General features: G+C 39.3%; 1 long non-coding RNA gene across 6 annotated transcripts in view; it reads left to right on the forward strand.

Annotated features, from left to right (window-relative positions):
- Positions 1-3,816: 3,816 nt before the first annotated feature.
- The window catches only part of LOC108349079 (uncharacterized), a 46,070-nt gene continuing 34,778 nt past the window's right edge, over positions 3,817-15,108 (forward strand). For 3 of the 6 annotated variants that reach the window (XR_010060864.1, XR_010060861.1, XR_010060860.1), the window contains exon 1: positions 3,957-4,145. This is a non-coding gene — a long non-coding RNA (uncharacterized LOC108349079). Of the gene's footprint in view, positions 4,181-15,108 lie in introns of all 6 variants that reach the window. The other 3 variants (XR_010060863.1, XR_005497560.2, XR_010060862.1) reach the window with 3 other exon arrangements.

The following is a 15,108-nucleotide window of genomic DNA, read 5'->3' on the forward strand; positions in this document are numbered from 1 at the left end:
GATTTTACACTTTCCTTAGCATTTTTATGTACGTATTCACCCCACAAAAACTGAAAATCAGTGGCAGACTTAAGACTAGAAAACCAGTCAGTTTTATATTCTTTCGTGACTCATGTGTCTATGAGTGAGTTCATCCTTATTCATCATCTAATACTGTACTCACATCTACTCTTTTACACATACACACATACACAAACACACACACACACACACACACACACACATATGTATTATTTGTAAATATATAGAATATATATTTAGGGATTTATAAAGAAGATGAAGTTTTTTCCTTTTGAGATTGTGTGACCTCACTAAATGTTATATATTCTAGGTCCATTTATATTCCGGTAAAATTTGTGCTTTCTTTTTTTTTTTATCAAAACAAACGGTGTACCATTTTATATATGTCTCAGATTCTTATTGTTTAATCACCTGTTGGGCAGCCAAGCTGGTTCCACTTCCTTGGTTTTATGTTTAAGACAGCAATAAAGATGGGATGAAAATATCTTGGTGGTATGATATGTGATTCTCTGTTCCCATGAGTGAAACAGCTCAGTAACGTCATAGCTCTAATTTTAATCGTTTTGAGGTAACTCCAAATTGACTTCCATGATGACTATATTATTTTATATCTCCATCAGTAGGCAGTATGGTTTCCTCTTTCTCCACATCCTTTCTAGCACTTGTTATCAGGTTTCTTGATGTTATTCATTCTGACTGGGGTGAGGTATTATCTCAAAGTAATTTTAATTTGCATTTCCTTGACAGCTAGGAATATTGAACACTTCTTAAGAATAGTTGTTGGTCATTTGTGTTGCTTTAAAAAAAAACCTCTCTACTTTATCCTTTAGTCCATTTGTCGATTTACATTTTATTCTTTGGTATGTAATTGCAGCAACTTTTCATAAGTCTTGGATATTACCTCCTTGTCTGAAGTGCAGTTGGTAAAGACTTTCTTCCATTCTGTGGGATGTCTGCTTTCTGTGCTAAGAGTTCCCCTTGCTGTGTGGAAATTTTTATTTTTGTATGGTTCCACCTTTTGATATTTGGGGCCAGTTCTGTGCTCTTGGTGTTCTGTTAAGAAAGTTCTTGCCCACTCCAATATTTTGAAGCATTATTCCCTGCAGTTTATTTTTAAGTTTAAGTATTTTGTGTCTTATGCTTTTGATCCATATTGAATTGATCTTTGTACAAAGTGACAGATATGAATCTAATTCTAGTCTTCTGCCGGTAGATATCCAGTTTTAAAGACACTGACATTGAATAGGCTATCCTTTTTTCTCCAATATATGATTCTGCCTTCTTTGTCTTGGTCTTTAGTTTCCTTCCCTTGATCTTTCTGTCTATTTTCATGCCAGTACCAGGCTGTCTTTATCAGTATAGCATTGTACAGTATTTGAGGTCAGATATTGTAGTACTACTGGCATTGTATTTACTCCTTAGAATTCCTTTGGCTGCTGGCAATATTTTCTGGTTCCATATGAACTCCTGATTTTTTTTTAAAAAATGTAAAATATGGCCTCAGAATCTTGACAGACATTGCATTAGTTCTGCAGATTAATTTTGATAATACAGCCATTTTTATCATACTAATTGTGCCAATCAAGGAACATGCCAAAAGCGGCTCTCTGTCACCTCTTACCTTCATTAATTTCCTTTTTCAACATTTTTTGCAATTTGGTTATAGAGATCTTTATCATCTTTGGTCATGTATATTCCTAAATTGTTTTGAATTATTCTAAATCGAACATTTTCCAAAATATCTTTCTCCAAAAGCATATTGTTGATAAGCTTTTGTAAGTTATTAACAACAGAGTATATTTATTAATAACAAGGTATGCTTACAGTTGTTTCTGCCATCACAAAGCTCTTAGTACTTTTTGTTGTTGTTGTCATCCTCTTTATCCTGTATGTACATGATATGCCTGCTGTGACCTAGAACTCTTAGTAGCACTTACTTTAATGGTGTTTGCAGAAGCGAGTATTTCAGTGAATTGTAGGGGGTTGGTCTGGTACTGTTACGTATTCAAATGCTAAATACTGGACCTGAAGAACTTGTTGCCACCTGATGAGGAGATCCTCCTGTACATCAAATGATGCCATATAACCCTGCTCCTAACTTAATGGCTCAATAAAAGCTAAACTTTGTGATTGGGCAATAAATAGATGTAGGCTCATTTGCAGTTGCTTTACTGAGGGTTGCAGAAGAAAGAAAAAAAAAAGGATACAGAGAGAGGAGGAGGTCACCATGAGAGGAGATAGACCATGAACACATGACTAGGGCAAACAGCAAACAACAAGGGGCATATAGCTGGGGTTTACATATAGTAGCTGTAAGACCTGCCCAATCTAGGCCAATGGCTTATAACTAAAATACCCATATTCTGTGCCTTTTGTATGGGCTAGCTACAATTTTTAATCTATTTTTAGAGTGAGCCTCTCAGGTGTTAGAAATAAGAAAGCCATGAGAGCCTTTTGTGCGTCTAATTAGAAAATTATTGCTGCATAAAGCAGAGCATGTGCAGACAAGTCTTCAAAGCTAAAATAATTGACTACAATATAAAGAAATGTGTTAACATACATAACATGCACTGAAAGGAGAACTTGGCCTTCCTAGGAAATGTAAGTTCTGGTGAGTTCTTGAGTCAAACATGAACAATATCTTGAAGACATCCAGAGAAAAGAAAATTGACTGAAATTTGCTAATATCCCCATGAACTGAGTCTTCTTGGATTCTCTGGTTTCCATTTCTCCCAGAAGTATTTAATTGTCATGAAAAAAAATTGAGTATTTTGGAGCTGCTTTGCCATAAGCAGAAACTTTAATCAGTATCATCTGACTGGGATTTTATGATTGCTTAAATTAACTTCTTGATGTTTGAATTGTTTCTTTATAAGATGAATCCATCTTTAAGATTGGAGAGAGAGCTTAGAGGTTGAGTAGATCCCAGCACCTTTATAAGGGAGTTTCTCACTGCCTATAAATCCAGTTCTAGAAGACCCGATGCTCTGCATTGGCCTTTTCAGGCACCTACACTTGTCTACACAATAACCATCTCTCTGAAACAAAAAAAAAATTAAATTGTATTTTCTTTATTTATTTACTTTGCAAATCTTATCCCCTTTCCTGATTTCTTCTCTATAACCCCCTTATCTCATCCCTCATGTCCCCCTTCTTTCATGAGGGTGTTCCCCTCCCAACCACTCCCCCTTCCTGCCTCCCCACACTGAAGTTCCCCTACAATGGGAGGTCCAGTCTTGGCAGGATCAAGGGCTTTTCCTCCCATTGGTGCTCAACAAACCCATTCTGTGCTACATAAGCAACTGGAGTCATGGTTCTGTCCATGTGTACTGTTTGGGTGGTGGTTTAGTATCTGGGGGCTCTGGTTGGTTGGTATTGTTGTTCTTATGGGGTTGAAAACCCCTTCAGTTACTTAAACCCTTTCTCTAACTGCTCTAATGTGGACCCCATTCTCAGTTCAATGGTTAACTGTGAGCATCCGCCTCTGTATTCGTCATGCTCTGGCAGAGACTCTCAGGAATCAGTTATATCAGGTTCCTGTCACCATGTATTTCTTGACATCAGCAATATTGTCTGGGTTTGTTGTTTGTATGTGTATGTGTTGGATCCCTAGGTGGAGCAGGTTCTGGATGGCCTTTCCGTCAGTCTCTGCCCCAAACTTTGTCTCTATTTTCCTTCCTATGATAATTTTCTTCCTCCTTCTATGTCCCGCGCTTTGTCTCGCCAGCAGGAACGACGCGGCACACACAGGATCCTACTACAGAAAAGCTTTAATGCATCTTGAGAGGGAGAGCATAAGCTTACAATGTGGAGACGGAGAGTGAGGAATAACCGTCCCTTATATAGGAAACTATCCTCGCCTAGGACGTGTCACTCTCTGACTGGTCGCTGCCAATTATGCCAGATGACGTACCAAAACGTACGTGTCCCTTTGAGTAGGGACGTTACCAGGCGCCTGCGTATTGCCCTTTTTACTAGGTGCATTCTGCCGGATGCTGGTGCCATCTTGTAATGGAGTTTGTGAGGACAGCTCCTCGGACAGCTCCTCACACTTCTAAGGATGGAAGCATCTTCACTTTGGTCATCCTTTTTGAGCTTCATGTGGTCTGCGGATTGTATTTTGGGTAATCCAATCTTTTGGGTTAATATCCACTTATCAGTGAGTGCATACCATGGGTTTTTTTTTTGTTTTGATTTTTTGTTTTTTTGTTGTTGTTTTATGTTTTTTTTATTATTAACTTGAATATTTCTTATTTACATTTCGAATGTTATTCCCTTTCTAGGTTTCCGGGCAAACATCCCCCTAATCCCTTCCTTTCCCCTTCCTTATGGGTGTTCCCCTCCCCATCCTACCCCCATTGCCGCCCTCCCCCCAACAATCACGTTCACTGGGGGTTCAGTCTTAGCAGGACCCAGGGCTTCCGCTTCCACTGGTGATCTTACTAGGATATTCATTGCTACCTATGAGATCAGAGTCCAGGGTCAGTCCATGTATAGTCTTTAGGTAGTGACTTAGTCCCTGGAAGCTCTGGTTGCTTGGCATTGTTGTACATATGGGGTCTCGAGCCCCTTCAAGCTCTTCCAGTTCTTTCTCTGATTCCTTCAACGGGGGTCCTATTCTCAGTTCAGTGGTTTGCTGCTGGCATTCACCTCTGTATTTGCTGTATTCTGGCTGTGTCTCTCAGGAACGATCTACATCCGGCTCCTGTTGGTCTGCACTTCTTTGCTTCATCCATCTTGTCTAACTGGGTGGCTGTATATGTATGGGCCACATGTGGGGCAGGCTCTGAATGGGTGTTCCTTCTGTCTCTGTTTTTTGTTTGTTTGTTTGTTTGTTTTTTTGTTTTTTGATTCTTTATTTTCAGAGCTGGGGACCGAACCCAGGGCCTTGCACTTCCTAGGCAAGCGCTCTACCACTGAGCTAAATCCCCAACCTCCTTCTGTCTCTGTTTTAATCTTTGCCTCTCTATTCCCTGCCAAGGGTATTCTTCTTCCACTTTTAAAGAAGGAGTGAAGCATTCACATTTTGATCATCTGTCTTGAGTTTCATGTGTTCTAGGCATTTAGGGTAATTCAAGCATTTGGGCTAATAGCCACTTATCAATGAGTGCATACCATGTGTGTTTTTCTGTGATTGGGTTACCTCACTCAGGATGATATTTTCCAGTTCCAACCATTTATCTATGAATTTCATAAAGGCATTGTTTTTGATAGCTGAGTAATATTCCATTGTGTAGATGTACCACATTTTCTGTATCCATTCTTCTGTTGAAGGGCATCTGGGTTCTTTCTAGTTTCTGGCTATTATAAATATGTCTGCTATGAACATAGTGGAGCACGTGTCTTTTTTATATGTTGGCACATCTTGTCGGTATATGCCCAAGAGAGGTATAGCTGGATCCTCAGGCAGTTCAATGTCCAATTTTCTGAGGAACCTCCAGACTGATTTCCAGAATGGTTTTACCAGTCTGCAATCCCACCAACAATGGAGGAATGTTCCTCTTTCTCCACATCCTCGCCAGCATTTGTTGTTTTTGACCTTAGCCATTCTAAATGGTGTGAGGTGAAATCTCAGGGTTGTTTTGATTTGCATTTCCCTTATGATTAAAGATGTGGAACATTTCTTTAGGTGTTTCTCAGCCATTCGGCATTTCTCAGCTGTGAATTCTTTGTTTAGCTCTGAACCCCATTTTTTAATAGGGTTATTTGTCTCACGGCGGTCTAACTTCTTGAGTTCTTTGTATATTTTGGATATAAGCCTCTATCTGTTGTAGGATTGGTAGAGATCTTTTCCCAATCTGTTGGTTACCGTTTTGTCCTAACCACAGTGTTCTTTGCCTTACAGAAGCTTTGCAGTTTTATGAGATCCCATTTGTCAATTCTTGATCTTAGAGTATAAGCCATTGGTGTTTTGTTCAGGAAATTTTTTCCAGTGCCCATGTGTTCCAGATGCTTCCCTAGTTTTTCTTCCATTAGTTTGAGTGTATCTGGTTTGATGTGGAGGTCCTTGATCCACTTGGACTTAAGCTTTGTACAGGGTGATAAGCATGGATAGATTTGCATTCTTCTACATGTTGACCTCCACTTGAACCAGCACCATTTGCTGAAAATGCTATCTTTTTTCCATTGAATGTTTTTGGCTCCTTTGTCAAAAATCAAGTGCCCATAGGTGTGTGGGTTCATTTCTGGGTCTTCAATTCTATTCCATTGGTCTATCTGTCTGTCTCTGTACCAATACCCTGCAGTTTTTATCACTATAGCTCTGTAATATTGCTTGAGTTCAGGGATAGTGATTCCCCCTGAAGTCCTTTTATTGTTGAGAATAGTTTTAGCTATCCTGGGTTTTTTGTTATTCCAGATGAATTTGCATATTGTTCTGTCTAACTCTTTGAAAAATTGGATTGGTATTTTGATGGGGATTGCATTGAATCTGTTGATCGCTTTTGGTAAAATGGCCATTTTTACTATATTAATCCTGCCAATCCATGAGCATGGGAGATCTTTCCATCTTCTGAGGTCTTCTTCAATTTCTTTCTTTAGAGTCTTGAAGTTCTTATTGTACAGATCTTTTACTTGCTTGGTTAAATTCACACCGAGGTACTTTATATTATTTGGGTCTATTATGAAGGGTGTCGTTTCCCTAATTTCTTTCTCGGCTTGTTTCTCTTTTGTGTAGAGGAAGCCTACTGATTTATTTGAGTTATTTTATACCCAGCCACTTTGCTGAAGTTGTTTATCAGCTTTAGTAGTTCTCTGGTGGAACTTTTGGGATCACTTAAATATACTATCATATCATCTGCAAATAGTGATATTTTGACTTCTTCTTTACTGATCTGTATCCCCTTGATTTCCTTTTGTTGTCTGATTGCTCTGGCTAGAACTTCAAGAACTATGTTGAATAATTAGGGAGAGAGTGGGCAGTCCCTGATTTTAGTGGGATTGCTTCAAGTTTCTCTCCATTTAGTTTAATGTTAGCAACTGGTTTGCTGTATATGGCTCTTACTAGTTCAGTTATGGGCCTTGAATTCCACTTCTTTCCAGGACTTTTATCATGAAGGGGTGTTGAATTTTGTCAAATGCTTTCTCAGCATCTAATGAAATGATCATGTGGTTTTGTTCTTTCAGTTTGTTTATATAATGGATCACGTTGATGGTTTTCCATATATTAATCCATCCCTGTATGCCTGGGATGAAGCCTACTTGATCATGGTGGATGATTATTTTGATGTGCTCTTGGATTCGGTTTGCCAGAATTGTATTGAGTATTTTTGCGTCGATATTCATAAGGGAAATTGGTCTGAAGTTCTCTTTCTTTGTTGGGTCTTTGTGTGGTTTAGGTATAAGAGTAATTGTGGCTTCATAGAAGGAATTCGGTAGTGCTCCATCTGTTTCAATTTTGTGGAATAGTTTGGATAGTATTGGTATGAGGTCTTCTATGAAGGTCTGATAGAAGACTGCACTAAACCCGTCTGGACCTGGGCTCTTTTTGATTGGGAGACCTTTAATGACTGCTTCTATTTCCTTAGGAGTTATGGGGTTGTTTAACTGGTTTATCTGTTCCTGATTTAACTTCGGTACCTGGTATCTGTCTAGGAAATTGTCCATTTCCTGCAGATTTTCAAGTTTGGTTGAATATAGGCTTTTATAGTATGATCTGATGATTTTTTGAATTTCCTCTGAAATCTGTAGTTATGTCTCCCTTTTCATTTCTGATTTTGTTAATTTGGAAACACTCTCTGGGTCCTCTCATTAGTCTGGCTAAGGGTTTATCTATCTTTTTGAATTTCTCAAAGAACCAACTTTTGGTTCTGTTGATTCTTTCTATAGTCCTTTTTGTTTCTACTTGGCTGATTTCAGCTCAGAGTTTATTTCCTGTGTTCTACTCCTCCTGGGTATATTTGGTTCTTTTTGTTCTAGAGATTTTAGGTGTGCTGTCAAGCTGCTGACATATGCTCTCTCCTGTTTCTTTCTGCAAGCACTCAGAGCTATGAGTTTTCCTTTTAGCACAGCTTTCATTGTGTCCCATAAGTTTGGGTATGTTGTACCTTCATTTTCATTAAATTCTAAGAAGTCTTTAATTTCTTCCTTTATTTCTTCCTTGACCACGTTATCATTGAGTAGAGCATTGTTCAACTTCCACGTATATGTGGGCGTTCTTCCCTTATTGTTATTGAAGACCAGCTTTAGGCCGTGGTGGTCTTATAGCACACATGGGATTTTTTCTATCCTTCTGTAACTGTTGAGGCCCGTTTTTTGACTAATTATATGGTCAATTTTGGAGAAAGTACCATGAGGAGCTGAGGAGAAGGTATATCCTTTTGCTTTAGGATAGAATGTTCTATAAATATCCGTTAAGTCCATTTAGTTCATGACTTCTCTTAATCTGTCTACGTCTCTGTTTAATTTCTGTTTCCATGATCTGTCCATTGATGAGAGTGGGTGTTGAAATCTCCTACTATTATTATGTGAGGTGCAATGTGTGTTTTGAGCTTTAGTAAGGTTTCTTTTACGTATGTAGGTGCCCTTGTATTTGGGGCATAGATATTTAGGATTGAGAGTTCATCTTTGTGGATTTTTCCTTTGATGAATATGAAGTGTCCTTCCTTATCTTTTTTGATGACTTTTAGTTGAAAATTGATTTTATTTGATATTAGAATGGCTACTCCAGCTTGCTTCTTCCGATCATTTGCTTGGAAAATTGATTTCCAGCCTTTCACTCTGAGGTAGTGCTGTCTTTGTCTCTGAGGTGTGTTTCCTGTAGGCAGCAGAATGGAGGGTTCTCATTGCGTATCCAGTTTGTTAATCTATGTCTTTTTATTGGGGAGTTGAGGCCATTGATGTTGAGAGATATTAAGGAATAGTGATTATTGCTTCCTGTTATATTCATATTTGGATGTGAGGTTATTTTTGTGTGCTTTAATTCTCTTTGTTTTGTTGCCAAGACGATTAGTTTCTTGCTTCTTCTAGGGTGTAGCTTGCCTCCTTATTTTGGGCTTTACCATTTATTATCCTTTGTAGTGCTGGATTTGTAGAAAGATATTGTGTAAATTTGGTTTTGTCATGGAATATCTTGGTTTCTCCATCTATGTTAATTGAGAGTTTTGCAGGATACCGTAACCTGGGCTGGCATTTGTGTTCTCTTAGGGTTTGTATGACATCTGTCTAGGATCTTCTGGCTTTCACAGTCTCTGGCGAAAAGTCTGGTGTGATTCTGATAGGTCTGCCTTTAAATGTTACTTGACCTTTTTCCCTTATTGCTTTTAATATTCTTTCTTTATTTTGTGCGTTTGGTGTTTTGACTATTATGTGTCGGGAGGTGTTTCTTTTCTGGTCCAATCTATTTGGAGTTCTGTAGGCTTCTTGTATGTCTATGGGTATCTCTTTTTTTAGGTTATGGAAGTTTTCTTCTATGACTTTGTTGAAGATATTTACTGGTCCTTTGAGCTGGGAGTCTTCACTCTCCTCTATACCTATTATCCTTAGGTTTGATCTTCTCATTGAGTCCTGGATTTCCTGTATGTTTTGGACCAGTAGCTTTTTCCGATTTGCATTATCTTTGACTGTTGAGTCGGTGATTTCTATGGAATCTTCTGCTCCTGAGATTCTCTCTTCCATCTCTTGTATTCTGTTGGTGATGCTTATATCTACGGTTCCTTGTCTCTTCCTTTGGTTTTCTATATCCAGGGTTGTTTCCATGTGTTCTTTCTTAATTTCTTCTATTTCCATTTTTAATTCCTTCAATTGTTTGATTGTGTTTTCCTGGAATTCTTCCAGGGATTTTTGTGATTCCTCTCTATAGGCTTCTATTTGTTTATTTATGTTTTCCTGCATTTCTCTAAGGGAGTTCTTCATGTCTTTCTTGAAGTCCTCCAGCATCATGATCAAATATGATTTTGAAACTAGATCTTGCTTTTCTGGTGTGTTTGGATATTCCGTGTTTGCTTTGGTGGGAGAATTGGGCTCCGATGTTGCCATGTAGTCTTGGTTTCTGTTACTTGAGTTCCTGCGCTTGCCTCTCGCCATCATATTATCTCTAGTGTTACTTTGTTCTGCTATTTCTGACAGTGGCTAGACTGTCCTATAAGCCTGTGTGTCAGGAGTGCTGTAGACCTGTTTTCCTGTTTTCTTTCAGCCAGTTATGGGGACAGAGTGCTTTGCTTTCGGGCGTGTAGTTTTTCCTCTCTACAGGTCTTCAGCTGTTCCTGTGAGACTGTGTCTTGAGTTCACCAGGCAGGTTGCTTGGAGGTGGAAGGTTTGCCTTACCTGTGGTCTGGAGGCTCAAGTTTGCTCGTGGGCTGTTGCGTACGAGCTCTCCGAGGGGGCAGCAACCAGGAAGATCTGCGCTGCCCTTTCTGGGAGCTTCCGTGCACCAGGGTTCCAGATGGCATTTGGTGTTTTCCTCTGGAGTCAGAGATGTGGGCAGTGTGTAGACTCTTCTGGTTTCCCAGGCGTGTCTGCCTCTCTGAAGGTTTAGCTCTTTCTCCCACGGGATTTGGGTGCAGAGAACTGTTTATCTGGTCGGTCCCTTCAGGTTCTGGCGATGTCTCAGAAGCAGCGGATTTGCTGCTCCTGTGCCCTTATCCAAGGGAACCCAGAGGCCGTAATCAATTTCCTCTTGTGCCAGGGATGTGGGCAGGGGTGCGCAGTGTTGGTGGTCTCTTCCGCTCTACAGTCTCATGAGTGTCCTCCTGTCTCGGCGGTGAGCTCTCTCTCCCAAGGGGTTTGGGAGCAGTGAGTTTTAAAGTTGAAGCTCACTCTTCTGATGTCTTCACCCACGACTCCTAAGGTTGGTCCTCAACTGCAGATTCGGAGCTCGTGTGGCTGAGGTTCCCAGTTTCCCTTGTCTGGTCCATGAAATAGTCAGGGCCATGCTTACCAGAGGGGCAGCTCCGGAGTGCTGGCTCCGTGGTGTGCTGCCCTCCAGCGCCAGCCTTTTTTTTTTTGGATTGGATAGCCACACTCAGGATAAATTTTCTAGTTCCATCCATTTCTATGAATTTTATTATAGCATTGTTTAAAATAGCAACCAATAGATTGGGAAAAGATCTTTACCAATCCTACATCACATAGAGGACTAATATCCAATATATACAAAGAACTCAAGAAGTTAGACTCCAGAAAATCAAATAACCCTATTAAAATTGGGGTACACAGCTAAACAAAGAATTCTCAACTGAGGAATGCCGAATGGCTGAGAAGTACCTAAAGAAATTTTCAGCATCCTTAGTCATCAGGGAAATGCAAATCAAAACAACACTGAGATTCCACTTTACACCAGTCAGAATGACTAAGATGAAAAACTCAGGTGGCATCAGATGCTGGCGAGGATGAGGAGAAAGAGGAACACTCCTCCATTGTTGGTGAGATTGCAGACTGGTACAAAGACTCTGCAAATCAGCCTGGCATTTCTCAGAAAATTGGACATAGTACTTCCTGAGGACCCAGCTATACCACTCCTAGTTATATACCCAAAAGATGCTCCAGCATATAACAAGGACACATGCTCCACTATGTTCAGAGCAGCCTTATTTATAATAGCCAGAAGCTGTAAAGAACCCAGATATCCCTCACCAGAGGAATGGATACAGAAAATGTGGTACATTTACACAACAAAGAATTTTTTGTTATTAATTTGCTTGGGAAGAAGGACAGTTATTCTTTGGGGCATAGTAGAATGTAGTATTGTAGTAGCTATTTAATCTCAGATACAAGGCTTTATCCCGCCTTAGATCATTCTGTTACCAGATAAGACATGCTACTTTTATATTTATAATGTCTTTAAAGCACTAGAGCTGGGCAGATATCTACCCTCTACCCTATTAGGATATACTTGCTTATCATAACTCTAAGTTATAACTTGCCATGTTTCATCTGGGCTGCTTATAACTCCAATTGACCAGCCTTCATGGTCAGTTTTCATGACTCATCTACCCCATGTCATTTTTTCTCTTTCCATTTTCTTCTTCTTTCTCATCCTTACAGTCCTACTTCAGACCCCAAGTCTAGGAATGGAAACTCCACATACCTTTCTTTTTCCAACTACAGGCTATCCGCATCTTTATTCAACCAATAGTTTTAAGTTAAGCAGCAAGGTCACATATCACTACTTGATTATGTGCAGATTCTCTTATTCCTGGGGGCAACCAGGGCTTGAGGAATAATATTTTGCATTACAATACATAACACCAGAAAAAAAAACACCTCAATACTGTAACTCCATTTCTCATTGTAAACTATGTGTGTAAATTCATTGACATATTATATGTTAGAAAAATAGCCCAGTTTCAGAATTGTTGAAATAACAATTTCAATATTCTACCAGATATTTAAGCTTGATGTTTTAGGAGTGATTTGTAGAGATAAGATGCTTAGTATTATCATAATATAACTTTTGCTAATTTTCTATTAATAGACACAATATATTTTGAAAATGAATAATTCATTGTGGATTTGTTGTTTAATTCCTTTGTGTTCTCCTTTGTCCTTGAAAACCCTCAGGGGTAAAATATTGTATCTGCTCTTGGGCCTGTCTATGAACAAGTTGATCTAAATGCCTAGTTGGGTAGTGATTAAACAGATACAGGCTTCCCCAGAACAGCTGTGTCTAGAGCATGTCTCTCAACCCCTTAGAGGTGGCTAAAGCAAAATTTACCTCAAAGGGTGACATATGTCCCAATATATTTTTACAATTTAACAGAGTAACTTTTTTCAAAGCTTTCAAGCATAGGTGACAATTTTGCAAAGAAACTGAGTGTCAAAGATCAAGGTTCTAGGTCTGTGTTTCCCCAATCATTAATATACTAATACTTGAGAAATCCCTCATTGGTCCTATATTATACTTAGGAGTACAAGTTAGCACATTCTTCCTCAGTTCTCTTGCCAAGCTGTTTGGAGCAAAGAGTAAACACTCTATATAGAGAAACAACTTTGAAATAGTTAAGAAAGCTTTCTTTTACCAAATAAGAATAGGTATTATCATGTAAGTACCCTGTGACAGTTTTCATAATGTATGCTCATCTGCTGACTTAGTCAGCTCATATAGTCAACAGTTTTCGAGGGAGGTAGTAAGGATTAAGGAAAGAAAAGACAGCTAGACAACACTATACCATGACTCCAGCCAGTGCTGAAGCTGAAGCGGTTGTATTTTTCTCAGTCTGTTTTTATACCATTCTAGGCACATGCAAAGAATAGGGTCAGTTCTAGTTCAAGGACAAAGTCAAGGAATAAACAAAGCATAGACGAAGTAGTCAAATCAGACAATAAACAAAATCCCATGTTGGTCACTGTGTCTAGGGCTTTATCAGCATGACCAAGATAAAAGGAATACAATACATTCCTTGGCTGTATTTATCTTGAGGCCAGTGTAAATGTTTTTATCTGAGTCTACTCCCTTGTCCACCTAGACCATTGTAAATATTCTTGCCAATGTCCTTGAAGCAGCAGCAAAGGCTCTCCACAATCTGTGAATTGTAAAAGTTTTGTTTCTATGTCTAAAATTAATTCTATCTAGGCTTCTCATATTACTTGAAAATGTCATGTCTTAGTAAAGTTTTCTATTGCTATGATAAAACACCATGATCAAGACAACTTAGAGAGGAAAGAGTTTATTTGGCTTATAGTTCCACATTGCTGTTCATTATCAAAGGAAATCAGGAAGGAACTCAAACAGGGAAGGATCCTGTTTGAGGAAAAGAGGTATGAGCTTATATCAGAGGCCATGGTGGTGGTGGTGGTAGGGAGGGGGAGGTATGCTTACTGGCTTGCTTCTCATAGCTTGTAAAACTTGCTTTCTTATAGAATCCAGGACCACCAGTCCAGGGATGGTCCTATCTACAATGGCACTACAGTGGTTTATCACTAACTGAGATCTCTTACAGCTGTATCTCACGGAGCAATTTCCTCAATTGAGCCTCCTTCCTTTCTGTTGACTCGACTTGTGTTAAGATGACACAAAACCAGCCAGTTTCTATTTATATTTAGAATTTGTTTGTGTTTGTCTTTGTATTTAGAATTTATTTCTCTTTTGCTCTTCAATCAAAGTAACCCTGAATTCTGCTGTGGAAGGCCTTTGACAGGCCATGGGGCTTATGATCTACAGAGGTCATTTGTACCTCTATTCACATACCTAAATGTTAATCCAACTCCCCTCCCTGTCTCTGTTCCCTCCCCTATCTCCTCTCATTCCCTCTTTACTCTTTCCTTCTTTTCTTCTCTTGTCATGTTTTCTTCACTGTTCTTCTCTCCATTCTTCCTTTCTCCTGCCCAGCCTTCTCTTCACCCTCCTCCCCCTCTCCTCTTCCTTTCTTTAGCCTAGGTGTGTGTGCTGCCATCTGGGGCTCATACTGAAGGTAGACAAAACATGCCCCTCATGTCCTGTTCCAACCATAAGACTTATTTTCACTAACAGTATGCCTTCCCTGCCCATGACCTCATGTAGGAGGTACAGACACTTAGGTAGCCATCTTACCTCCATGTGAGTGGGAGTGCTAAGAAGACTGCCCTTTTATCAGAGATCAGTAAGAAAAGCAGATGTTTTGTATTTGGTAATAACATTCTCCATACTCATCTAAGGATTCAGGTCTTCTATCTAAACTGTTGCCTTACTACGTGCTAGAGAACTGACCGTGGTATATGGCTCTCTTTTCTCCCGTAGTTCAACACTATTTATGTCCTTTTCTGCTACTCGTATATAGATAGTAGAGATTGAAACTGGAAATGGCTACAGATTCTGAGAAACTACATTCCATTCAATTCCAGGCTATCTTAATTCTGGAGGGAGACATTTGCTCTTCAGAAATCAAGAAACTGTCTTCCAAGGTTGGTTTCTCAACATGGTTCTAGAAGAAGAGACTCAGTTGCACTTTGTGTAAGTGGCAAAAGTAAGGAAGCCACTTACACATTTCAGCAAACTGCAAAGAGATCATGATCACTGGTAGAAATTAACGCTCCTCTGACATACGGTGTTTCCAACAAGGAATATCATAGCATAGTTCAAAATAATGATCTATGAGAAAGTTCAAATCTTTAGTTACAAACAATAATGTTTGGTTTCTTAAAAGTACATTCTCTTTTTTGCAGTTATTTATT

Source organism: Rattus norvegicus, chromosome 20, assembly GCF_036323735.1.
Source record: "Rattus norvegicus strain BN/NHsdMcwi chromosome 20, GRCr8, whole genome shotgun sequence".
Taxonomy (NCBI): Eukaryota; Metazoa; Chordata; class Mammalia; order Rodentia; family Muridae; genus Rattus; species Rattus norvegicus.